This window comes from Molossus molossus, unplaced genomic scaffold (genome assembly GCF_014108415.1).
Source record: "Molossus molossus isolate mMolMol1 unplaced genomic scaffold, mMolMol1.p scaffold_m16_p_14, whole genome shotgun sequence".
NCBI lineage: Eukaryota > Metazoa > Chordata > Mammalia > Chiroptera > Molossidae > Molossus > Molossus molossus.
Genome location: NW_023425349.1, coordinates 70,810,814 through 70,835,737, shown reverse-complemented (window position 1 = coordinate 70,835,737; position 24,924 = coordinate 70,810,814).

Genomic DNA, 24,924 nt, shown 5'->3' with positions numbered 1-24,924 from the left:
AAGCACTATATATGTATAAAGAGTTATAACTGCTATTGATCATTAGAATTATAAAAAGAAGCATTGCTAAAGAAGGCTGGCCTTGAAAACAGTGTCACAGGCTTACCTTTCTATACAGTCCCTCCAGCTTTTTCCCTCAGTTTGAAGGCAAGCAAAGCACCCTTGTGTCTGTAATTATGTAGGTCATAAAATGACTTCACACTTCGGGTGTATGCATGACTGCATGCTTTCTCAGAGCATTATCACACATCTCCATGCATTTTGTTTTTGAGTAAAGTATAGCTTACTTATTTTCACATGAAAAATAAAAAAATCTTTATCAAGCTTTTTAAAATTTCCTGACAAAATCCATAATTATTATATCCTCTGTGATTTGTTTAATTCTTTATACCAAGTACTATCAAAGATCTAGAAGCATGTGGCATAATGCTTAAGAATTCAGACTCTGCAGAATGTACAAGTTTGAATCATGTCTGGCAATTATCTGCTGTGTGATTTTGGAGAAGCTACTTTACCTTTCTGTTTCCCAGTTTCTTTGTCAATGGGGTGGCCATAATGATACCTCAGAAGGTTGGAGTGAGAAGTATATTCATTAACACAGCTGAATGCTCAATGAAAGTTTGCCATTATTATTATGATAATGATGATGATGATTTAGATATAATGAAATTAAAGCTACTTCTCTTGGGATTCCGTGGAAATGAAATTGCTCTCAGATATGATGTTTATACTTGTTTTAAAAGTTAGGGAGGATGAAAATACTAAAGACAGAAAAAAGAAAGTGTTTTCTTAGCAAAGACTCAGTACATAGCTTTGTCTTCACTGTCTCATTATTGAACCTTGTCTTTAAGGACTATGGATCCCAAGAAAGTGGAAAGTTCTGGTGAAATATCTGTTCTCTTCCACTATGTTTTTCCACTATTGAAAATGGAGGCTGTACTAAAACTGAGCTCAGAATCTGGGGAGTCAGTGGAGCTGAGAAGCAGGTCAAATTCTGAGTTTGAAACTGGGAATGAGACCTGGGGGTAGACTGGTACTGAGGGCAGGGATCCACCAAGGATGGGTTCTGTTGGGAAGAAGGCAGAAGCCAGTGAGGAGGGCAAGGTCCAGAAGGCTGGTGACAACTGGAAAGAGACCTGTATACTTGTAATTGAAATCAGAAGAAATGTTGCCACCTAAAACCAAAAGATACAAATCTCTCCATAAATGGTCAGATGAGAGATAGAAGACCCTGGTTGGCAATCAAAACCAAATAAAAGTTACTCTTCAAAAACATAAGATCAGCCCTGGCCAGTTTGGCTCAGCGGTTAGAGCGTCGGCCTGCGGTCCGGAGAGACCCGGGTTCGGTTCCCGCTAAGGGCACGTACTTCGGTTGCAGTTTGTCCCCGGCCCTGGTTGGTCGTGGGGGTGGCAGCCACTCGATGTGTACATTCACATCGATGTTTCTCTCTCTCTCTCCCTTCCTCTCTCTCCCTCCCACTCTATCTGTACAAAAAATGGAAAAATATCCTCGGGTGAGGATAAAAAAAAAACAAAACATAAGATCAGGGCAAAATATAAGGTTAAGAAACCAGTAATCAAGATTAGCCAAGGTCAAGAAACCAGTCATCTCAATTAGTTAAAGTCAAGAAACCAATAATATGGATTAGCCAAGGGCAGGTGTGCAGTCAATTCTCAACAACTTGTGTGGGGCAGAATGACTAGTGTGCAGAATCCAGGTAAACAGTCTAGAATGTTAATGAAAGGACTTAATGACAATGACCCATCTGTCTTATGCTTCTGCTTCTAGGTTGAGCACTGAATGCAAGGTTTCAACAACAGGTGAGAAAAGGTAAATATTTGTAAGACATTTCACCTCACCCTAGCTCTGTATGGGAAAGAATCCAGATGAACCCAACCAGGGATAATCAATGTCAAAGAGCCAAATTGAACCCTATTAGACATTACTAAACTTCTTTTGAGAATCTATATATCCAAAAGCAAAATAAAAATAAATACTTGATGTAACAATACATACAGCACGAAAAAGATTATAACATAAATTGACTATGTAACTAAATTAAACAAATACAGCTAACTGTGTTTCATTATATTTTAAAGGAAATCTATGGAAATGTGTATATCTTTTGGGCTTCCAGGTCTTTTTTCAGCAGTTCATTTACCGCAATGGCTTGGGTCATGCCCAAGTCCCTCTCTCTTTTGATCCATTGTGTTCTCCTGATCTCTCTGTTTCTGTTGCTCTCTTTTACTATACGAGAATATTGTCCTTTGAAGTTTTAGTGTCCTTGTTGCTATTCATGTTGCCAGAGCCTATGTCACCCATTGCAATAAGCAACCTGTCTAGCCTTTGTTATAACTTCAGTTGGGCTATGCTGATCCTTATTGCACTTTCTCATATGTTCATTAAATGTATTTTATTTTTTCATTTTCACAAGCATTTATAATTGCTATGTCTTCCAGCTAGAGCCCAGAACTCCAGGCACCTCTCATTCATAGTTGTGTCAGAATCAACAAAGAGCAGAATATCGGAAGCAATGAGCATGTTTTAAAGGAATATAAATTAAAGCCAGAATAAGTCATCAAAAACCAGGCCTCCAACCCAAGTGAGCCAAGGGAAGAGTTGGAACCAGTCTTAGAAACAGAGCAATCACAGAAAAGATATGTGGTTTGATAATAAAAACAACAATAAATGGATCACTTATTTTGGTTGCCTATTAGGGCCAGGTACTTTTCTATCCTTGTAATTGAACCCTATAAGGCAGATATTTTTACCTTCCTTTTACAGAACAGTTATTGGAGGTCCAAAGAGGTTCAATACTTAACTAAGATGTGATGGAGCCAATGATTCAGATTCTGGTCCATCTGATTCCAAAGCTCATCATTTCCCCCCAATTCCACATTGCCCTGAATAGACGAGAGTTGCAAAGAAGGAGACATACATAAAATAATTAATATGGCAGAATTCAGGCACAGTTGAAGGATTTTTTTTAAGATTGCCAAGCTTCCTTCATGGAAATGATAAGTATATTTTAAGAGGAAAAATCAGAATTTATAATCAAGATGTCCAAGGAGTGTTAAGATGAGAAAAGTATCCATATGGAAGCAGGCTAGAAGCCAAGAAGTTAGGGAGCCCAGAAGAGCCAAGCTAGGCCTTTGAATCTGACCATTTGTGTCCCTTTGGCCTCAACCAATCATGATAATCTTGCTTCTCTTGCTTGAGATGGGAAATTTCATTATCTTCTCTTAGGGATGAATATGTGACCTAGTTTGGGCTAGTGAAAGTTTATGGGCAATCTATCTGCTGGGGTTGGGGCTTCAGGGAAATATTTTCCTGTCTGATAAAAAAGAAAGAAATTGTTGAGAAAACCTCCCAACCCCTACCTTCCTGCTTGGGACATCGTCATATATGTATGTGGCAGTCAACTTGTAACCACAAAGGTGGTTACAAAGGTAACCACAAAGGAACCATGGGAAAGTAAAAGTATCCTATGAATTACAGTGTCTGACCTTTACACATCTTTCATATATTGTTGATAGTTTGGAAAGTTCTTTTATATACTTAATTTCATTTAATGCTTAAATCATTCTGTGATCTGGTTATTATATGTGCTCTGGAAGGATCTAAAATCTGTAGATCCAACCAAAGTGACAGTGGATGATGAAAATCAAGTTACCCGATGTTTCCAGGTGGTTTTCTAACTAATCTTTTATAGTGTTCTGAAATAGTTTCCAACGTTGCCTGAAATGAGCTCCTGAAAGAGGCTTTGGTCATTTGACCCCCAGGGTGTTTCAAGGAATATCAATTAATGGTCTAAAGCACAGGTTTGTGTTTTAGAACAGAACAGAATATTGGAATGGCTAAAGGCAGAAACAGTCAGACAAAACTATAAAGGCTACACAAGCACTTGTTGACACAATTTAGGGGCCAATTACTGAGGAAATGCCACAGGCTCAATACCACTTCAGAAACTGGTTGGAGCACAGACCTTCAGAATCATTTATCATAGAGATTTTATTATTGTTCATTTGGAAAAATTTCAAGGCAAATTCATAGTGGCTTTAAATCATAGATGCCTGAGTACAAAATATTTTATTTTGTTACGTCCCTAAGTAAAAGAGTCAACAAAAGTACTAATCATTGTACATAATCAAATGCTCTAAAGTGACATTGACCTTAAAACAGTAGCACTTGTGAGTAAAGTGGAATACAGGGGAGTTATATTTAATCAGTGCTTATCATGTACCAGAAACTATATTACATGACCTACTTTGACTCTTCCAACATCCTTATGAGATAAGATTATCAGCAATCTATAGAAGTGAGTACATCGCAAATTTAATAAAGCAAGTTTTCAGTGGACAATAGACCAGAATATCCTGAATTATTAGACTCTATTTGGAAATAAAACATGCAGACCATTCAGTTAATTTATTTTTTAAAATTGAGTCAAATGACCTTGTTTTATTCCTTGCTGGAAAAAAAAAAAAAAAAGCGACTTTCTGAATAACTAAAAAACAACAACTTCTAGTTAATTATTTTGAGATTGTACATTTGGAAGGACCTCAAACAAGCTGGTTAAATATATTTGGTTTGGGGGCATCTGATATAATTATCCTCCTACTTCGTACTTGATGAGAACAGTTTATATGAGTTGCCTGATTAAATTATCCCAAAATCCTATGAGGTATGAATTATTCACATTTTACAAATGAGGGGGAAAAAAGTTCAGAATGTTAGCATAATGCCAAGTTTTCAGAGCAAGAAAATTGCAAAGGCAGGACCCAAGTCTAAGTTGGTCTTGCTCCAAAGCCCATATCTATCTACTAGTTCTTGCTGTAATCATTGCATGATTTTATTTTAACAGATGAGATGAAGAAAGTCCTTTGAATTTTAAACCACAAAATGAACTACTTCACTGAATGTAGGGCCTGTTAGACAGTTTTTCTTAAGGGAGAATTTAATATGCTTCTTATTTTTTTGCCTTTAGGGAATTGTAGAAGAAGCAAAGGAAAAAGTTGTGTTGTATATCCAAGTGATACTGCATGAATCGTGTCATGGCTGTGTCGACTACACGAACACACTGAGAACATCATTTTGATTTTTAAAGTCAAGCTCTAACGTCTTGTTTCTATGCTCTGTAATGACATGACTGATCTTTAGTAGAAAGGCCCAATACCTACCACTCTGCTCCCAGCCCCTGACATGAAGCTTAGCATTATTGTTTGAATAGGCAGGTATAGCAGACACAGTATCAGCCAAGTTGGACATTAATTTTCATAAAAATAAAGTGATTTGATGGTCATTGGGTTAAGACAAATTTGAATCCTGCCCTGCCTCTTAATGACTAACGCGTTGGCAAGTTACTTAATTTCTCTGAAACTCAATTCTGTTATCTAGAAATGTTTCCCAAATTGTATTTCTTAAATTTCCCATATATTTGAGGAAAAATACATTTGTAAGATGCATCAAGGTAAGTTACCAGGAAAAAGAAATAGAAAACATAGATTTATAAATATACACTTGCCCCTGCCAGTTTGGCTCACCGATTAGAACATCAGCCCCCAGACCGAAGGGTCACAGGCTGGATTCCCAGTCAAGGGCATGTACCTTAGTTGTAGGTTTGATCTCTGACCCTGGTCTGGGTCATGCGGGAGGCAACCAATCAATGTATCTTTCTCACATAGATGTTTTTCTTTCTCTCTCTCTGACAACCAATAAATGTGTCTCTCTGGAAAAATATCCTCAAGTGAGGATTTACAAAATAATAAAAATATATAAAAAATAAAATAAATACTTATTTTTTAGAGTATTAGATTCAACAGGCAAAAAAACAACAACAACATCACTCTAATTATTAAAAGTTTGTAAACACCCACTTTCGATTTCTCATGTTACTGTGCACTGGAAGGAAAGAGTTCACAATCTGCCACCAGTCCAAAAACTGCATTTTGAATAGCGCTGATCTTTATTTTTATTTTTTATCCTCACCCTAGGACATTTTTCCATTTTTTGTACAGATAGAGTGGGAGGGAGAGAGAGGAAGGGAGAGAGAGAAACATCGACGTGAAGGGACACATCGAGTGGCTGCCACCCGCACGACCAACCAGGGCCGGGGACAAACTGCAACCGAAGTACGTGCCCTTAGCGGGAACCGAACCCGGGTCTCTCTGTACCGCAGGCCGACGCTCTAACCGCTGAGCCAAACCGGCCAGGGCTGATAGCACTGATCTTTAAAAGTAAGGATAAAAATATCTTTAATCATTGAAATGTGTTGTCAGAATTCAATCCATAATGCATATGAAATGTTTAGGAAAGTGCATGGCACATACAAAACATACAGAAAGTCTACTCTCTTGAGTAATACTAAACCCTGAACCTCTATGGAAACAGCATCAGGCAGAGAATCTCCAGGAGAAAGTGAGTGAGGTAAAGCTCCTGTCTAAGGACACTTGACTTTGTCCTGCATCTTGACCTTCCCCTCAGGACTTTCTTTTTGCTCTCTTTCTTTCTCTCATTCCCGCTCTAGGTCTCTCTGTCTATTCCTTTCCTGATGCTACAATGATATTGGCTTCATGTTGGATGAAATTCCTTCCCGTGCAGAGGCAGAAGCAGGGTACCAGCTATAGCAACAATCCAGCTTACAAAGTGTAAAGTTCTGGGCCCACCCCGACTTGTCAGCTCTTTGGTTCCAAAGCCCTTTGGCACAGAGGTTCTTGAGTGAGATTGGTGACCACCCAGCTCTACTCTTTAACTACTATTTGTCTTTGGCAAGTTAACTGAATAGCTGTGGGCTTCAGTTTCCTCATGTATGAAACGGAGAAAAAGTTGTACCTTGTGGAGGTGTTAAGAAGATTCAGTGAGCTACTATATATCACGAGCTGAGTACAGCAGCTGGGACATAATAAGCAACCTTCTCAGTAAGTGTCACCTGCTGTCATCATCACCACAATCATCATCATCACATGGAAACTCCTGGGCTTTCTCTTCTGAGCTCCTGGTCAGTCTCTACACAGCAGAAGTCTGAATAGACCCTAGAGAAACACCCTCCTAAACAAAAGCTCCTGCTTAGGAGAGATCCTATCATATCGCCGTCCTGAATGACCTCGCTCTGAGATATACTTTCTACTTGGAGAAATACTACTTTTCCCTGAGTCACTGGTGCAGGAATGATCTCACCTTTTAAGTGAGAATACTTCCCCTACTTATTTGGATGTGGCTTACTCAGGTAGGACTACAGTCTATTTTAACCCAAATCCCTACTGCCACTTTCATATAACATGCAGCATAACTTATACTTGTTTTGACATCCAAAAACCATTTCTTCACTGTAGGTTTTGTATCAATTATCTAGTGCCACAATGATACTGCATAACAAACCATCACAAACCACAAAACAATAATCATTTATGACTCGTGCATCTGGGCAGTGTGCTCAGAAGCTTTGCTCATCTTGGTTTAGCTAAACCATTAATTCTTCTGGCCTTGATGGACTTGCTTACCATCTGTGGGGAGTGGCTGGTTGTTGACTGATCTAGAATGGTCTCAACCCGGATGACTGGAGTGACTGAGTTCTGTTCCGTGTGTTTCTTATCCTCCAGCAGGCTAACAGACATTTGGCCAAAGTAGGTCACAAGGCTGAGCCCAGAGCAGGAATGGGAGAGGGTTAGAAAGTAACATGGAAATCAGCATTGGTAGTGTGCCCATTAAATGTTTGTTCTGCTGACATTTCCTTATAGTCCTGTCCAATTAGATCAGGAAAACCACTTACTGGTTCATATTACCAAGTCAGGGCCTTATGTCCAGCCAAGATTTTATTGAATATATACTCTAGGAGTTGGTTGGCTGGTTGGTTTTAATGGACTCTGTAGGGTATGTTTTCTTTTCTTTTTTCTAGTAGGCAGAAAAGTAGCAAAAGAAAACAGATTTTTTTTTTTTTAATAATGGCTATCTGAACATTGCATGTCATAATCTTTAGGATGACTTATAACTCCTATTGGGACCAGTCTTGATCCCGTGGAATTACGCTAGCCTCACAAGTGAATTTAACACTCAAGGAGTAATCATCAAATGACTACTTAGTAGAGTGGAATGCTTTTCTCATAAAATTTGCAAAATATAAAATGAGCTTTCCTATACTGGAGGTAAACTCCAGGGAGATTTCCTGTTAGAAATGTGATATTTTGCTCTCAAATAAAAATTAATAATACTGTGGTTTTTCTTTCTGAAAATGTTTCCTCACTAAGTGGAGAATTACTATTTCCATTTCTTGAGGGACAACATTATTTTCATTTGTGTGGAACTTCCCAGGTGACATCCTGGCCAAAGGGAAAGAGGAAATCCTCCTGTAGTAGTTAGCTCTCCGGTGGCAGGCTTGCTGGGAGTTCCTGGACAGCTCGCTGACTAGAAGGGGGCCCTTTCCACTTCAAGGGCAAAACCAGAGTCCCCTCAGGCTCCTTGCAGTAAAGGAACTACTTGGGCATATGTGTGAGTGCGAGGAGGGAGGATGGGGCAATGAGAGGTGCAGGTCCTTGCCAGGCCTCCAGCTGGCAGATGCTTGTGGCCCATTATTTGTGTCGCATCGACAGAAGCGTGCAATGGTGGGATGGTGGTGTTGTATAGAGGCCCTCCCACTCTTCCTGTATTTATGTTGCTGACCTCATATCCATGCATAAAACTTGGACTCTAGTATCAGTCTTAGCTCTGTAACCTTGAAAATTTGAAGTGATTTCTATAAACGCAAGGCTACTCATATGCAAAATGAGAATATGTTTCTTACACCCACAATGATACGTGACATATAGAAAGTCACTATCCAACTTTCTCCTGCACCCCCTTCTTGGTCTTTTTTTGTCATTTTAGCCTCACAGGCATTGAGAGAGAGAGAGAGAGAAAGACTAACTAGCTAAAGCTTGAATTGGAAGCCGAATGCTTCTACAAACATCGCTGAAGAAAAGCAGTCATGTGCTTGAAGTGGAGATGCCAGAAGAAAGGAAGAGGGAGTGTGGGCGCCTTCTGAGAAGGGAGTATGAATTGTTAGTGTTGCCCTGGCATGAGACCCAGGCTTTCCATGAGAGAGGGACACTGAAATTACTTTGATTTTCATGGAAATTATCATTTGACTTTGATCTTGAGAGAATGTCACTGAGCCAAATTATGAAGTTTAGGTTTTGGGGGAGGGAATACAGGTTGTGGGAAAGGATAGATGAAAAAGGAAGAGTAGATTTCATTCTGGGAGCAATAAGTGTGTGTGTGTGTGTGTGTGTGTGTGTGTGTGTGTGTGTGTGTGTGTTGAGGGTAATGGGGCTGTGGATGTAGGAACAGAGAATTCCCTTTTCTTCCCTGCCTTAAGGAATTCAGTTTTAAAAGAGCAGACGTCTTAGAGAAGCTGAAAGAAGACTGTTCTTAATTCCCTTAGTTCCGAACTAGTTATAAACATGGAAAAGAAAATGGGATTGAAGAATGGCTGGTGAAACAGGCACTAGAAACTTTTTATTATCATATTTGTGGCTTCTGGGGCATGGTGTCTTGTTTTGTTTTTCTTTACTAATTTTTAAAGAGAGGTAGAAACATCAATGAGAGAGAACATCGATTGGCAGCCTCCTGCATGCCCCCCACTGGAGATTTGGCCCACAACCTGGGCATGTGCCTGACCTGGAACTGAACCAGTGATCTCTTGGTGCGTGAGTCGACACTCAACCACTGAGCCACACCGGCTGGACATGGGTTATGGTTTTAATGCCATTTTTAAAGATGTTGCTCACTTAAAGCAATCGTGTTTAATTTTAAATTAAATAAAAATGTGTACCAAGTATTTCTTTTCTCCCTTCAATTAATTTTCCATTGAAGTATATGATTTCCTTGCTTAAGAAATTCATGCCCTGAGAGGAATGCATAGTTTAAGTATTTTCATGCCTGAAGATATATATTAATTATGTAAAATAATATTAAGATAAAAAGCAGTGCATTGCAGGGGCAGGAATCCCTGCAGATGTTCTGGTCCGGGCTGGTCATAATTGGCTGGGTGACCTTGGGTGAAGTCCTTATATTCTCTGAGCCTTAATTTTTTTGTATGAATTACATGACGTGTAAAGGTCCTTTCAACTCTAAAAACTTTTATCATAATTAGTCTTGAAGTGAATAAAACATCTAAAATAAAGGCTCTTTCAGTTCTAAAACTGATCAAAATTAGTCCTGAGGTGAACATAACACCTAAAACAGAGCTAACATGAACTATATAAATTCCATCCACTTCTTAGAGTCTGTGGATCTTAATTCTAGAAGCAAAACAGATTCTCCAAACTCCATTTTCCTCATCTATAAAGTAGAGAGTATAATACTGTCTATCCTGTTAGGCTTTTTGTGAGGTTTACTTGAGAAAATGTTTGCAAAGAGCTTAGCATAGTGCTGGCACTTAGGACGTGCTCCAAGAATGTAAGTTTTTTAAAAAGGCAGAAGAAGCTGCTATGCTTTGGAGTTAACTCACTGTTTGTGATTCCATTTTGGGGTACAGTGGGGTCCCCATGTGTTTAGATGAACAATGTAAAGCAGAGTTATATTGACAAAGAGCAGCTAACCAGGCTGTGTTCAAAGTCCTCTATCTGTACTAACTCATTAATCCTCATACCAACCCTATGAGGTAGATAAAATCATCGTCCCTGTTTTATAGATGAGGGATCAGACACAGAGACACAGAGAGGTTAAGTGCCTTGCCCAATGCCACACAGCTGTTAAAAATCACCCTCTGGTTAGTGAAATTCGAAAGTGACACTGTTCCTGAAGTATCTGGAGAGAGGAAAAAAACAGGAAATTAATTCTATTCTAGCCTTTTTGTTTCTTCAAAGATGCTCAGGAAGTTGACTGATTAAATGATGCATAAGCTTGAGTCATCTCCAAAAGTTTCACGCCTGTCTAGCAGTTTATTCCCACCTGGCACTAATGAACATGCAAAAAAGATCTTAACATTTGTTTAATGACATTAAGTAATGCTGCCCCTGCATGGTGATTATGAGCGGAGCTGTGCTGTGGCTTTAGCAAGCAGGTGGTGGAGACTCTTAGTGACGATTGCATACAGATTATAGCATTTCGATATATTTTATGATGAAATTCGCCAAGGGTTGAAAACCTTTCCCATTGGCTGACTTATCTGCAGGGCCAGCACAAGGGCTTGATGAAAGAACTAAATATAAACTGTATTAGAACTACCTCCATGTTGGGGGACCGACTCAGAATGCTAATGAATAAGGCTTCCGTGATGCTTTTGATGAAAGGAAATGAAAGGAGGCAAATAGGAACTCAGAAGACCAATTCTGACTAAAGGGTATTGGATAGATTGAGACTTTTTTTTTTTCTATTGGAGAATAGAAGTTTGCTAAGAATTAAAAACTATCTACACCTGATTGTATATGTAACTGAACATGTGAACGTGTTGAAGGATTGGATGTAATTAAGAAAGATAAAGAAAATGGTGAATTGCTTTCAATACCAAAAGGAGAAATTTATTTATTCTAATGCATGGGAATTGAACTATTGAAAAATAGTTTAATAACAGTGGAACAACTTATTATTTATTCCAGGGAAATAGAATGCAGAGGAATAATTCTTCTTATTCTGTTCTGCTTTGTATACTTCACAAGCATGTTAAATGTATATGTTGATTTTTCTGCCTATGTTTGAATAAGAATATTGAAGCTCAATGAAATACATGTATTTGCTAAATAGGAAAACAAGATAAGCAGAAAGGATAAAAAATAATCTACCTCATCAAATTTTGTTTTTTGCAAAATTTTCCAGGCTTAAGAAGGAAAATTTGCCTCATAGTAATTTCAAAAGCCTTAAGATTTTTATTTGTTTATAGCCATCTCTGTTCAACTCTTTCCCATTAATTTCTTCTACTAATTCTATTGCTTGAGAGGAAGTAATTTGTATTTAAAATTCCATGTTCCTAGCAATCGCGTTCCGACACCACCATTTTGTTTGTCTGCATGTCCACTTTTTGTTTGGATTTAGAATTTTGTTTTAAACCATAGTCCAATATTTTCTTGTGTTTATTTGTCCGTATAATGTTCAGTTTGTATTTCTCATCTTCAAAAAGGGCAGTAAGTTCCACAGGGACATATTTATTAGTAAGAGTGGTCTGCAAAGTGACAGAGCCCAACTGCCCTGCCTCTCCAATAAGAAGAATAAAAATACAGGGTAGGGCAAAAGTAGGTTTACAGTTGTTTGTATGGAAAATAGTACAATAATAAATAATGCAAGAATAAACTCTAAGTTTCGTGTACTCATAAAAGTAAACCTACTTTTGCCACACCCTATATTATTCACCATTTTTTTTTGTTTATGATTTGAATTTTTTTAATGACAAATACTAATTTCTGGTAGTTTGAGCCCATCTAAGAGATATTGGTGGCTCAACAGATGCTGAAATGCTCTTTGTATTTATCCTTACTCATAATTGAACAAGATTGCCTTTTCATTGGAAACAAAATGAGTTAATTTATATACATAATTATATGTTTACAAATACTATTATGGACCTGCACACACAGGGATCCAACTCTATTAATTATTCATAATACAGATGTATACACTATCAAAAATCCTTAAATATTTTAATTTAGAATGTCTTGCTTGATTTACACTTAAAACAGGAAAATTTATAAAAATGATGTATGACTAAGTATTTATTAGGCACCTGCTATATACAGATTTCTAAGAACCATGAAATATTACAGGATATAAAAGGAATACTCAGCCCAGCCAGTGTGGCTCAGTGGTTGAGTGTCAACCCATGCACCAAGAGGTCACTGGTTCGATTCCCAGTCAGGACACATGCCCAGGTTGTGGGCCTGATCCCCAGTTGGGGGCACGCAGGAGGCAGCCAATCGACGTTCTCTTTCATCAATGTTTCTATCTCTCTCCCCTTCTCCCTTCCTCTCTCTTGAAAATCAATAAAGAAAAAAAAATTTTTAAATAATATTCAGTAGATCATTTGCTGAGAGATCAAGGAAATCAAAAGAATGGATAAACTTGGGATGCTATCTAGCAAGAGTAGGGCAATAATGGATCAACTCAAATCAAGCAATTATCAGGCTGAAGTTTTGGTGAGGAGGCAGGAGGTATGCAGCAAGCTTCTTGTTTAAAATGCATCTTGACTACAGAGTTAAGACATAATAGCTGTAATTTAAGGAATGAAAAAACTTTTCAGGTCTCCAAAAAATCACAGACTGGAAAGCCCAGGTAATGTCACTGCTTTCTGGCTTCAGGATGGGCCATGGTAAGTGACTTGCTCAGGTCACAGTGTGCCAGGAGCAGAACAGAGGCTAAAAATCGTTTTCTGCTCTTTCATGCAGTGAAGGGATGGAGTCCTGGTCTTCTATAATGGGATTAATTTGCATTGCTCTATAGATCTGTTTTAATAGCTATTTTGACTATGGCCACATAAGATACAACAGGTTAAATCAATTTCATCAATTTTATTGACTTAAATAACTGGGGTTTCAAACTACAGCCACATACCAAGCCAGCCAATGTCCCAGCCACATTAAACAACTTGCTATTCATCACAATTCCTCACATATCTTCTTCTCAGACCTGGCATTCAGTTGGAATGCATCAGTATGATAGTACAAGTTGTTAAAATATTAAAACATTTCTGCTATACCTGGTAAACAGTCACATCTCTCTGCTAGACAACCCCCCTCAATATCCTTAAACACAATAGCCACCCAGACTTTTCCTCAGGAAGTCTTCACAGTCCAGTAAGTAAAGGGGAGCAGCCAGGGTCCTTAAGGAACCTGCTTCAGCACTATGGCCAGCATTCTTTTCATTGGTCAGTGCTGGTACCACCATTTATTTTGGTTGGTCAATGCTGGGGTCAGCTTTAGTCTGAATAGTCAGTACCAATGGTATGCCAGTCATTAAGCACTATATTACTTCTACCTTTTCCCTTCTATATATTTTTTAAATTATTTTTTCTTTATTGATTTTAGAGAGAGAAGAAGGGAGAGGGAGAGATAGAAACACTGATGAGAGAGAACATTAATTGGCTACCTCCTGCATGCCCCACTACTGGGGATTAGGCCCACAACCTGAGCATGTGCCCTGACTGGGAATTGAACCGATGACCTCTTGATACATGGGTTGACGCTCAACCACTAAGCCACACCTGCCAGGCTCCCTTCTATGTTTTTGTTCACACTATTCCCTCTGCCTGAATGCACTTTTTCACTTCACCTGCTCACCTTTATCTCATGTCTGTCATAGGACACTGGCTTACACAATGGTGGGAGCTGGTGAAGCAGTCTCTGTAAGTCTGTTGTCTCCACATCTGAGGCAGGAGCTTGAAGTCCGTGGGGCAGTCAGTCAGGAAGGCTGGCACAAGGAAAGATTGATCCTTTGTCTCTCTCTAATGATAGCCCTCTATCAAAACCACATGGTGGCATTTAGCATGCACCCAGCATTATTTATATATATATATTAAATTAAAATATATATATATATTAATTTTATTTTATTTTTTTAAATTCTCACTTGAGAGTATTTTTCCACTGAGTATCTTTAGAGAGAGTGGAAGGAAAGGGAAGAGAGAAACATCAATGTGAGAGAGACACATGACCACTAAGCCAAACCAACCAGGGCTGTACCCAGCATTTTAATTGTTAGTCTGCCCATTGAATTTCCACCACTAGACTGTAAGCTCCCTAAAGTTAGTCTCTGAAAGTAGCTCACTAACTGCCTGTCACATAAGGAGAAATTCATAAAAGTTTATAGAATGAATGAGGGAATGAATTAATGAATAATGAACTGACTGACCTAACACAGAGGTGCTGTGGGAAGCAAGATTAAAGGTGGTGTATTCACTATATAGTACTATGAAACAAATCATCCCCAAAACTTAGCCACTTGAAGCACCAGCAATCTCACAGTTTCTGAGGGTCATGGATTTGGGAGCAGATAAGCTGGGTAGTTCAGGCTGGGGCGCCTCTGTTGATGTCGCAATCTATTGACTGGGGCTGTAGTCATTTGAAGGGGCTACAGGCTTAGTTTCCAACCTCACTTATGTGGGTATTGGCAGGAGACTCTGCTTCCTCATCACACGAGCTTCTGCTTGGGGCTGCTTGTTACATGCAGCAGGCTTCTCTCAGAGACAGGGATCCAGAGGACAGAGAGGTGGTGCCACACCGCCTCTTATGACCTACCCTCTGAGTCATGCACTGTGATTTACACCTTATTCTGTTGTTAGAAGTGAGTCATTGCCTAGCTGGTGTGGCTCAGTTGGTTGGACATTGTGAGTTCAATTCCTCGTCAGGGCTCATGCCCAGGTTCTGGGCTCAGTCCCCAGTGGGGGGCATACAGGAAGCAGCCAATCTATGTTTCCTTCTCACATCGATGTTTCTATCTCTTTCTCCCTCTCTCTTCCTCTCTCTCTAAAAAATCAATAAAAACGTATTTAAAATAAAAAAACGTGAGTCGTTAATTCAAGAGGAGGGGATCCACAGAGCACGAATACCATGAGGCTTTGATGTTTAGGGGCCATCTTAGAGGCTGCCTCACGAGCGTGAGAAGGAATAAGGCTTCAGGCAGCAGCTCATCCCGTAGAGTGCTTCAGCTGAGCTCAAGAAAATTAAATCACTTCCCTCTACTTAGTGTATAGAGTCATGTTCTTTCTTTTTCCTTAACTATTTTTTTTTTCGTCTTATCACTGAAAAATAGGTCTTTAATATCAAACAAAAGATTGGATTTTGTGGAAAGACTTTCAAAGAAGAACAAAGAGAGGAATCCAATTTGGGTCTCACCTTTCTTTATTAAATAATTCCTTTGCTGCAGCCAAGTCTGATTTGGCCTCTAGAAGATACTGATGAGCAAAGTAAACAATCTTGATTTCATATGTACACACATACATGCACACTCACAATCCTGAGTTTGTCTCATCAAAATAGATATTGTTTCTCTGACCCATGTGGCTCAACAGTTAGAGAGTCGGCCAGCAGATCAAAGGGTCACAGGTTCAATTCCAGGTCAAGGGCATGTACGTGGATTGCAGGTTCAATTCCTGGCCCAGTCAGGGTCATGCAGGAGGCAACCAATTGATGTATCTCTCTCACATTGAAGTTTTTCTCTTTTTCTCTCCCTCTCTCCCTCCCTTCCACTCTGTCTAAAAAAATCGATGGAAAAATATCCTCAGGCAAGGATTAGCAATAACAAAATAGATATTATTACCTAGTCTAGGGAGTTCCAAGCTAGTCCTTAGTGGTTGGATAATAACAATAGATATACTTGTGGAATAGCTGATATAACCAATAATTTATTGAGCACTTTCTAAGCACCAAGCACTCTGCCAACGACTTTACATGTGTTATCACACCAATTCCAAATGACACTGTGAGACAGGTATTACTATTTCTCCCCTGTTTTTACAGATGAGTAAACTAAAGCTTAGAGAGATTACATGACTGAGAGAGAAGATTAGAGAGGTTTCTTACCTAAGCTCACACAGCCAGCTCATGCCAGGGCCCACCCTCTCCATTCCTAAATGTCTCATTACATTGCTGTCACTTCTGTGAGACACACTAGGTGCTAGAGTAGGCACCTGTGTTCCCTGCCTACTCTGCTCAATGACCCTTTGAGGTCTTGGTATCCCATTTATGGAGAAAGTTAACATTCCAAAAAGATGTAATTGGCTTTAGCCCACACAGTTAATACACTAGCAGCTCAAGCTTCAAGTCCCACAACTGTCTGAATCCAAAGTCCATGTTTCTACTGCCAGTTGCTTTCTAGCTCAGTGGTTTTCAAACTGTAGATCAGCATCTATTCGTGCACAGTGAAGTCAGTTACACGTGTCGCAATCAGCACTTAAAATACTAGAGTAGAATAGAATGGAGAGAAAGGGGAGGGAGGGAAAGAGAGGAAAAGGTTACAGAAAATATTAGTCTGCATCATATATAGCGACAGTAAGCATGGCCTAGTGCAAGTGTTATTTCAGTTATGTACAGTGTGCGTGTGTGTGTGTGTGTGTGTGTGTGTGTGTGTAAAATGCATTTCCTACTTTGGTTGCTCTCTAAAGCATTTGAAAGCCTCTGCCTTTGCCATTCCATCTGTTCTTCAGGTGACTGCCAACAGGTAATGCTTTTAACAATAGTTTGCCCTCATTGTGCACACTTTCTTCTGGCCTTAACTGGTTATAAAAAGGTGGTTATAATTCTTCCTCCACTTCCTAGTGCCCTTTCTGCTAAAATAAAATTGTTTTTTAAAAAAACCATATGCTATTTGTGAACACAATCTCAATATACTAGCTGTGGGATATTTGGCAAGTTATTTAACCTTTCTAAGGGTAGCCTGAATTTTATTTTCCCCATCTTTAAGGTGGGGCACTTACATACTCACTTAGGTTGCAAAGACTGACTGAGATTATGTGAGCTCCTTAAAACAGTGCCTGCACAGCAGTCATCAAGTAAGCACCTGCTATTACTACGTTATTGACGTAGACAGGAGGAGTCTTGACTGAGAGTCTCATGAAGAAAATGAAAGAGTAAGGAGGAAAACTGGTTCTTCCTCCGCCTTAAACCCATCAACCCCATGAAAACATATCAACAAATAGGTCTGCATTCTTTTAGTTTGTTATTCATCAAACATGTATTGAGTGCCCACTGTGTGCCAGGGACTGGGTCAATGTACAATGACATAGGAAGAGTTTCTAAAAGTGAGACCTGAATTTGTAGATGCTTCTTAAAGTTGGGGTATATTAGAAAATCAGAGTGTAAATCACCCTGCCACCTTATCTTTTGTTGTGGGCAACAGTGACTATCACTTGACTCTCACGCGGAAGCTCCTTCAAGTGAAAGTCAGTGAAAATGGCCTCATTTTTCAAAGACTGTGTCCACCTGGCACTCAGTTGACTGAACCTGAGGTCCCCACAACCCATCTTTATGGGTTGGTGCCTCCTGTCTACATGCCATAATCGTAAGGATTGATTTTCCTTGTGTATCGTTTTTTCTTCTCTCCAATGCCCATGTCCCTCCTTTTCTCTTCTACCCTCTCTCCCTCATTTACTGATTCACCTCCTGTGTGCTACCAGTTAACTCTAGCCCAGGGCTTTGGGACCAACATTTTTTTTCTTATGAGAGGTGACTTAGCAAGAATCAAAATGGTGATATTTCGGCCTGTATTTATTATCAAAAAGTCACAGTCATTTTTACATTGGTGTGCCCCTTTATATTTTACAAGATATTTTCACATGCATTTTTTTACTTCACACCCGTATGTTATGCCTCCACTACTTCATAAAACCAATGAGAACAATTGTTTGATGTGATAAGAATCCTGTGAAGTAGACAGAGCAAATATTTTGTCTTTATTTTTCAGACAAGGAAACTGAGGCTCAGGGACATTGTGTCTTGCCCAATGTCACTTGGGTCTTAAAGAGCAGAATTTATGTTAGAGCCTGTGACATGTGGTAGCCAGCACTGTGGACCCATGCCTGAGGCCCAGACAAGCTCAGTGCTCAGCACTCCATGGTTTGGGTCTGAAGGCACCACATCCAGTGACCTGAGCCTTCAGACAGGGCCTTTTAGTGCTGGAGCTCGGGCCACAGGCAGCCCCATAATGACAGAGAAGCAGAATCTCTAGATAGACTCTTCCAGGGGAGCTTGGCTGATTTGCAGCAGCTGGACAATGTTCATGGTCATGTTTGTCAGCACGGTCATCACCTGATTCCCTGTGGTGGCTGGGCCTTACCTCCCGAATTCTGCATACTGAAAGCACCTGAATTCCAGTCAGTGGCTTTGGGAGAACCCAAAGGGCTCACTCTTAAGCCAAGTGGGCCTCTAGACAAGACGACCTTCCCCATCGGGGTGTGCTGCCAGGCATTCAGCTGTGACGATACCTCCAGGACTCTGCCCCATGCCTCCTCCCCCATCAGTCACGACAGCATCCTAGTAACACGGGCAGCATCCAGAGCACAAGTATCATGACCTTGCCAAGGCAGACGAAGAAGGGGCCAGCAGGCCCTCTGCTGCCATGACCCTCCCTTTGGCACCGACAGTGTGAACAAGGTGAACCAGGTCCCAGTGGTGAAGGCTGGAGCTATCCCTGTTATTGTGAATTTCCTGGTCACAAAGCAGACTCAGAAGAGCATTCAGTGTTCTAAGCAAAAAAGCAGGGCTGAGAAATGCTGGCGGCACACCCCACTAGGGCCCTCCCACTGCAGAGATCAAATACATAGCTTTGAGTGGCAGAAGCACCGCACAGTGAAGCTACCTGGTGGAGAGACAGCAAAGAAAGAGAGGCAGCCTGAGTGGGCCCAGTGCACCCCAAGCAGCCTCCCCAAAGGTTGGTACACTTATAATTCTTCCACAGCCTTACCTGGCCCAGTCCCAATACCATGAATTCTAAAAGTGGTATAAGGACAGCAACTCACCAAATAAATGGAGTTATTTGAACCAAGACCCCTCCAGAAGTCTGACTCGAGTTTTACCATCCAGGCTCATAAAGGGGCCTGCAAGTTTCTCCAGTGGGACTGAGCCAGACCCAGGTCGCCTGCATGGCTGAGTATCCAGCAATGTTCAAGCCACCCAAGATGGACATCACAGTGGCGGAAGGGAGGACACAATGACCACAGGCCCATAATCTCAAACTTGTCTACATTCTACAGCTCTTTCTATTCCAGGGACTCTGGATAGAGGATATTTTGTTCCCTTTACCATGGTTCTGACATAGGAGAGGTATGTTTAAAAAACAAAACAAACAAACAAAAAATCTTGTTAAACTGAAGCTAGAGCTGGACACATCATTGGCTTTTCAGAAACATTCGTGCAAAGCTCGTCCTTATTGTATGGAAGACGACATGATCTTAGCAAGGATGTCAGAGGAAACCTCATTATCTATTTTTACATAATGTACCCTACAAAAGAACTTTGATCATTGTTTATCAGTTAAATAGTGTTTGCGTTGTCCCAAAAACCTAAGCTTCTTCATTTCTGTACCCCTGTCAATGCCCCTAAAATCATTGGCAAATCATGGAGTGGAGATGTCCACTGGCTAGTTGGCCCTTTTGACCCTGTGCTGGTCCTGCCTGCTCCGGCCTTGTCAGGGAGGGACATCTACGGTCTGGTTGAGCTATGGGTAGCATTAGAAATCAGACGTGGCAGGGAATTGTGTGCTGACACCACTCCCTGCCCTCTGAGAAGACACAATAACGGGTCACCGGTCCTGCAGCCGGTGCTCGCGGGCCAGTGCTGTCGGAGGGCTGCTCCTCTTCTGCGTAGCACAGAGCCGTGCCAGCCGGACATGCCCTTTCTTTAAAGTGAGATCAATTTCATCTTGATTTGGTTGAAACTTCGCAAGGGAGAAAAGTCAGTGTACTGGCTTGGTGTATACAAAAGGATGCTAAACTTCTTTAAAGTAAAGAAAATGGTAACTGCAGTTAGTTTATCTTCTTGAGGTTCGTGTGAAACCTGTGTCACCTTATTTTGGTTTTCTTGTTCAGCCCAGGGATAAAAACTTTTTTAAAAAAACTTTTCTGGAGGACGGAGGAAATTAAAACTTTTCGATGTAATGGCATGTTCCTCCAAATGAGCCTCACACCTGTATGTACACGTGTGCCTTACTGAGCCAAGAAAATGGGGAAGCTGCCTGTTTTATTTCTCCTCACTGTGTACATGTTCATCATTGTCTTAAACATTGTCTCAAATGCCTATAGTTTTTCAGATATTTTGTCTACATAAGTAACTAACCTTTCCATACAGAGACCCTGAAGTCTAAAATTATTAGAACAGCCTTGGCTGGTTTGGCTTAGTGACTAGAGTGTCAGCCTGCGGACTGGAGAGTCCCAGGTTCAGTTCCCGCTAGGGGCGCGTTCCTTGGTTGCAGTTTGTCCCCAGCCCGAGGTTGGGGTCATGTAGGTGGCAGCCACTCGATGTGTCTCTCTCACATTGATGTTTCTCTCTCTCTCCTCCGCCCTCTCTCCCTCCCACTCTATCTGAGGATAGATGCAAAAATGTCCATGGGTGAGGATAAATAAATAAATAAATAAATAAAATTATTAGAACAATTCATTTATTTTTATCTTCTGTTATGCTTGTATCTCTTATTTGTTCTGATAATAACATCCTTCTTACTTTCTGAAAACAGAAACAAAACAAAACAAAAAGCCCCAAGACTGTCTACTCCTATCCCAGCTTTTTATTTACTCACCACATTTCCCACCAGCAAACAAAATTTATTGTTGAAATTTTACATCACTCCACATATACATTATTATCTTCTTATCACAGATGAACAACTTTATCTCTTTAAATCTAAGACACTGTTAAGCATTACTTTATGTGCAGCCAATCAAGCTGTGACCTAGCCCCAAATCATGGCACATTCCTGACTTCAGAGACAGCCGAGTGTGAAAATACACGTGTCTCAGAATTGATGAAGGAGGATAACTGAAAATGCAGAGAAATGAAATCATTTCTGAGAAGTAGAAATGTGTATGTGTTCGGGATGGTTAATGGAACCAAGAAGAGATAACAGCATCCTGTCTTTTTCCTGGAAAGGTAAAGACTACCAGGCCTCAGAAGGCACAGCTGCAAGAGGCGGGGGATGGAGACTTCTCTTTAAATCTCTGAACTAACAGCCCATGTGAAAACCATTGTACTTGTTAGGTGTCATTCATGGGCTCAACTGGAGCCATTCATTTATTCATCACTCGACAAAGATGTACTCATCCTGTGCCGGGCGCTCTTCTGGGCATCGGGCAGTGGTGCATTGAGTAAACAGGTAAACAGGTACAGTCCCTGTCCTTCTGCAGCCTACAGTCCAGGTGACCAACCTCGGAATAGCCATCCAGGTGCGCGATTTTGTGTAAATTACTTATACTTCAATTTACTGATTTAACAAAATGTAATCGTTAACTTATGGGGTTGTTGTACATTACTAGTTTCAGATTTTGTTTCACACAGATGTTGGCTAAAAGAAGAGAACTTCTCCCAACAAAGAGACAACAACTCTGCATCTCACAGAAGGAAGTAAGGGAGGTTTTCTGACTGAATGGACATTCTGTGCAAAATAAGACCGGGTTGTATTGCTTCCTCCAGAGAAAGGGTTGGAAAGCCCAGGAAAACATTCCAATATTCTTAAAACCAGAGGCAAACATCATTCAGACTTTCTAAATCCCAAAATAAGAGTGAGGAAGTCTAGTGGAAAATGCTGTTTTATTGGCCAACACATGCGTAGTCCTATAGAAATTGCAAAATCAATGATTTCTAATTCTTCTCCGGGGAACATATATGCTTGTTTGCCTGGGCCTGCCCATGTGTACACCTGTCTTCCTAACATTACTAACATTTATATCAAATGGAAAAGGACTTAGAATAGCCAAGACAATTTTGTAAAAGAATGAGGTCGGAGAACTTACAAAGGAGAATGAATACATTTCCAGGTTTGTTATAAAGCTGCAGTAATCAAGATGATGTGATATTGGTGTAAGGATAAATATATAAATCAATAATCTGGAAATAAACTCTTCATTTGTAGTCAACGGAAAAGGATGGTCCATTTTACACATTGTGTTGGACACTGGATATCTGTATGGGAAAAAAATTAACCTTGACCCTTACCTCACACATTACACAAAAAGTTAACTCACGCTGTGTCATAGACTTAATATTAAAAATTCTAGAGGAAAAGTTAGAGGGAAAGACCTCTATGACATTAGGTTAAGCTTTATTAGAGAGGTCACAAAACACCCAAGCCATAAGAGAGAAAAAGAAAAATATAAGTTGAACTTGATAAAACTTAAAAAATATTTACCTATCAAAAGACACTGTTAAGAAAATTAAAAGATAAGTCACACATTTGAAAAAAGAAAATCCAGGGTATATAGTAAACACTGAAAACTTTAAAAAAACAACAGAAGTTTAAAGAAAGGAGCAGAAGATTTGGACACTTCTCAAAAGGTTTAATAAATGGGTTCTTATCACGGTCAAGCTTCTCCATGAGGAAGTGATACTTCCTAGTGATACTCACCAAAGGCCTCATGCAGAAGCCCTCTGCCTGCTCTTCAGCAATGGGTAAGCCTGAGCAGGGACCTTAACTGGAGACAGACCATCTCAGATCCACATTTAGTACAGTCTTCTGACTTTGCTTTGGAATGTAGACTTCCTGTGGTCACAAGGTCTCTCCTTTATGCAAGAAACCTGGTGTTCCCTGGACAGATTTTGTAATAACCACAACCTCAGAGGTCTTAGGAGGTTTCAATCTTTCTCACTTCTTCTTTTCATGCTGCTTAAATTTTCCAGGCTAGTAATCAGAAAACATTTTCTGAACCACCTGCTAATGAGACCCAAACTTATTAGATAATCCCCATTCCTTGCCACTCCCCTCTCTTCCCCTAGAATGTAAGCTTCATGAGGGGGAAAGTTTGTCAAGTTTCTTCACTGATACACCCCAGCACCTAGGAAAGTGCCTGACACATAGTAGGTGCTTAATAAATATTTTTAGATGTAAATAAATTTTATTGTAAGATCATCTTGAAAGAGCCAAGACATATATGATTGTTCTAATTTTTTAAATGGACATAATGTCTACCCTTCTCCAGATCTTCCCACATATCTATTACTTTAATAGTGGACAAAATTGTTAAGATGTTACTTTGACAGCTTTATCAGGGACAAATGCCTTAAACAAGATAGAAGTTAATCTTTTGTGATAATAATAATAGCAAGTCTTTATATAGCTCTGTACCAAGCTGTTTACCTTTATTAACTGATATAATCCTTACAATAACCCTATGAGGTGATTATTAATATCCCCATTTATAGGTGCGAAAACTGAGTCATGGAGAGTATTCATTATTTGCCCAAAATGACACAACTAATTAAACCACAGATTTGCATTTGAACTCAGGATCTGGCTCCAGAATCAATGCTTTCAACCACTAGACCCATGCTTCTCAACTTTAGTGTGTGTACAAATTGTTGGGAGAGTCTGTTTACTGTGATTACAGTTCAGCAGGCCTGAGTTGAAGGCTGGGATTCTGCTTTTCTAGTAAGTTCCCAGTGCTGCTGCTGACCTGAGCAGCACCTTTGATGAGCAAGGCACTGCGCTGAACCGCCTGTCGTGAACATCCCCGCTAGCAGACGGTCCAGAGGCAGATCTGACCCGTGAGATGGTCTAAAGATCCCGGTTTCTTCTTTCTTTTCACCGCTCACGAGGGATTGCCCTCATCTCCCTGGTCAAATGTGAACCACGTCCGCATTTCAGTCTTTGGGAAAGGGGAGAGAGCAAGCAGCCTCTTTTTAAGGGCATGGCCAGACGTCACAATCACTCTGCATGCTGCTCATCAGCCAGACCTTGACACCTGAGCTGCAAGGGAGGCAGGGCGTGTCATCTCCAACAGTGCAGACACTCTGCTAAAACTCAGGATAAAATTCTATCACTAAAATAAAATTTTAAAAATTGGTAGGTGTAGATCGCTGAAACAACCAACAGCTTCTGCCACGGTCGATTTAAAAGTCTTTATTTCATCACACTTGTCTCTTTCTTCTCATGGTGATCCAATCCAGGACCTTCCCTTTCCCTCCATCTTCTGCTGACCTGCACACAAATTCCTTTGTGTCTAGAAAAACCCATTTTACCACTAAGTCATCTCCCTTCATGTTATTCTGATTAAATGGAAAGGAGGAGTCCATTCTTGCATGCCCTAGAGATTGTGGCTTAGGATGAATAAATAATAAACATTTTAAACATCTGAGTTCCCCCATCTTTCTTTAACCTAATCTCTTTACTCCCCATCTCTACCTGAACCTCAAGGAAACTCAATGAAGTTGGAAATAGTGTCCTTGAATTTATTTGTTTTGATTACTTTTTCTTCTTTTTCTCTCACTGGAAATGTTGATAAGCAGTTTCTTGGTTTCTTATCTCTATTATAACCAGAGGAG